At 34.1% G+C, this 3,435-nt stretch overlaps 1 pseudogene; it reads right to left on the bottom strand.

Annotated features, from left to right (window-relative positions):
- Positions 1–2,540: 2,540 nt before the first annotated feature.
- LOC100618499 (vesicle-associated membrane protein 4-like) lies at positions 2,541–3,010 on the bottom strand (annotated as a pseudogene).
- Between the last annotated feature and the right edge of the window lie 425 nt (positions 3,011–3,435).

Raw genomic sequence — 3,435 nt, 5'->3', positions numbered from 1 at the left:
TTGCCACTTATCAATTGGGGAATGGCTGTTATTTTTATAAATTTGGGTCAGTTTTCTATGTATTCGAGAAATGAGGCCTTTGTCAGAAAAACTTGCTGGGGAAAAAATTCTTCCCAGTTTCCTGTTTTTTTTTTTTTTCTAATTTTGAATGAATGGGATTTGTTTCTGTAAAGCCTTTTTAATTTCATGTAATTTTTAATTTTGCCTCCTGTGACCCTCTCTATTTCTTGTGTGATCATATCCATAGGCCTTACAGGTAAATGTTTTCATATTTCCTTAATTTGCTTTTGGGATCCCCTTTTATGTTTAAAACATGCATCCTCACATAAAACCCAGTTGAATTGCTCATTAGTTACGAGAGGAGGGAGGGAGAAGGAGAGGGGAAGAATATGAATCATGTAACCATAGGAAAATATTCTAAATTAATTAACTAAATGAATAAATTTAAAATTAAAATAAATAAATAAATGTATCCTTTTCATTTTATGTTGATAAACAGTGTGAGATGCTGTTCTATGGCTACTTTTTTCCAGATTGTTTTCCAGTTTTCCCCAGTAGTTTTTCTTGAACAGGGAGTTCTTATTCCAAGATCTAGGATCTTTGGGCTTTTAAACATTAGGTTACTGTACAGGGTCATTTACTTCTGGATATTATGTACTTAATCTATTCCCCTGATATGTCCCTCTTTTTCTTAGCCAGTCCCAGATGGTTTTGAAGTTTGCCCCTTTTTAGACTAATTGGAGATCTGGAACTGTTACAATACTTTTCTTCACTTTTTTTCATTGACTCCTTTGGCATTTTCTGACCTTTTGTTTTTCTGGTTGAATTTTGTGGCCCTATAAAATAATTCTTTTAAAGTTTGATTGCTGCGGCACTGATTTGGACTTAATCACCCATGACCAATTAGTACTTCTCCAATTGCTTAGATCTTTCTTCATCTGTATCTACAGTGTTTTTTGTTGTTTTTTAATTTTGTCCATATAGTTCTGCAGTGTACCTTGGCAAATACACTCCCAAGGATTTTATACTGTGTGCAGTTATTATAAATAGAATTTCTCTTTTTAACTCTTCCTTCTGGTTTTGTTGGTAATATACAAAATTGCTAATGATATATGTGGGTTCCTTTTAAAACCTGCAATTTTGCCATAGTTGTTAGTTGTCTTAACTAGTTTTTTAGTCTATTCTCTAGAGTTCTTTTTTTAAAATCCTTTACCTTCTGTCTTAGAATCAATACTAACTATTGGTTCCAGTGCAGAAGAGTAGTAAAGACTAGCTGATCGGGGTTAAGTGATTTGCCCAGTCACACAGGTAGGAAGGGTCTGATTTCAAATTTGAACCCAGGACCTCTCATCTTTAGTCTTGGTTTTCTATCTACTGTGTTGACCATCTGAATTCTTTAAGTAAACCATCATATCACCTGCAAAAAAAAAATTATAATTTTATTTACTCAGTGCCAATTCTTATTCCTTTCATTCATATTTCTTGTCTCACTGCTATAGTTAACATTTCTAGCACAATATTAAAAAAAACAATGGTGAAAAAAAATTTTGCTTCACTCCTGATCTTGTAGAAAAGCTTCTTGTTTATCCCCATTAAATCAGATGTTTACTGTTAGTTTTAGATAGAAGCTACTTATAATTTTAAGTAATGAGCCATTTATTCCTTTGCTTTCTACTCTTTTAAATAGGGTGCTATATTTTGTTGGGGAAAATAATCATACGATTTTGTTTGTTTTTTTTTAAATTAATATTGACATTAATACTGATAGTTTCCCGGTTATTGAACTTTAAGAAGTTCCCTATTTCTTTTTCATGCTTATTTTTTTACACCACTTTATTTGTCAAATTTTTTATTCAGCTCTGGTCTTTTCAACATAAACGCTTTGATGAAATGGTCTTGTTTTTCATTAAATATCTATTTCTTCCCTGTTAGATTTATACTCAATTTTGCTGGGAATTCCTATTCCTTTGCCTTCTGGAACATCATATTCCAAACTTTCTGCTTCCTTATGATGGTAGCTACTAAATCTTGTGTGAACCAGACTATGGTTCCACAGTGTTTAGTTTCTTTCTGGCTTTTGCAATATTTTCTCCTTGACCTAGGTGCTCTAGAACTTGATCATAATATTACTCAGAGTTTTTATTTTGGGACTTCTTTTACAAGTTGGTTGGCAGATTCTTTCAATTTCTTTTTTGCCCTCTGGTTCTAAAGAGAGCTGGGCAGTTTTTTCTTGAAATGTGATATCTAAACTCATATATACAAACAATGTATTGACAAGTATCAAGTTTTAAATTAGGCTCCTAGAACATGGCAAAGTACATGCTTTTGATTTAAAATAAATGAATGAAATTATGTTCTGGTGAAAGGAAGGAGGCTAATCAAGAACTTGTCAATGCTCCAATTTGAACAAGACTTCCTTTTACTTCTTGTGAAAAAAAAAACTATTGAAAGTTATATTTCCACATATTTCATTAAATCATGCAATAATCTTTTTTTTAATTGCCCCAGAACCATTTTAAAGGAAATCCCTGGTCACCAAATCAAGTCACATATTTCAGGACAATAGGAATGATAATAACCAGAAAAAGGATAAAAGCAACTTGAACCATGATGGCTTTCATTTTGCATCCATACCACCATATTTGTGTTTGAAGCAGTTTAGATCTGTTGCTAAAAGCTATTTTATTATCTGATAAGCTTTCTGATTTGTTGTCTTAAAGTTCATCCAGGCTCTCTCCTCTTTCAATTACTTTTGTAATATTCTCTCACATGACATCAATTACTTCATCCACCTAATTCTGTACATACACAATTTTGTTATTCCAAGGTCCAAATTTTGATCCAGATGGACCCCTTAGGAAAATAATTATTGTTTTCATCTGAATCTTCTTCCAAAATATTTCTCCTTTTATTTTTCATGAAACCAGCAACATTGTCATCATTTAGGTGGCACAAGAATTTAGAAGGCATCTTTATTACTCAAAAAGTTGTTTTCCTTTTCCCAACTTTAAAGGGCAGATATAAACCATCTGGGCATCTGCTGGGATGCTGGTCACCCCCTTAGAACTAGGCCAGGATGGGCAGGGATGGACCAGACTGAGCTTAGTGAGGGGAAGGGAAGGAGAGGAAGGAGGAAGGGATAAGAAAGGGGAGAATGAAATGGTCATGGGGATAAGACACAGCATCAGCTGCTTGTTCCTCCCCAGATGACCTGCCCATACTAGTGAATATTCAAGTGTTTGGCACTCCCTGCTCCTCCATAGAGCATATTGAAGGAGGAAGTAGAGGGGAGAGGAGTGAGCAGGGCTGCTGTGGTACAGGTGATAGCAATTATGAAGTGAATCGATGACCTCAGAATCTGGTGGAAGGAAACACCAAAAGCAAGTTGGTAGTCCAATGATTCTTAAATTATCTTTCCTTAATCTATTTACAGGT

Source organism: Monodelphis domestica, chromosome 4 (assembly GCF_027887165.1).
Source record: "Monodelphis domestica isolate mMonDom1 chromosome 4, mMonDom1.pri, whole genome shotgun sequence".
NCBI lineage: Eukaryota > Metazoa > Chordata > Mammalia > Didelphimorphia > Didelphidae > Monodelphis > Monodelphis domestica.
The sequence above is the reverse complement of the archived record's forward strand: the minus strand, read 5'-3'. Positions and strand labels throughout refer to the sequence as shown.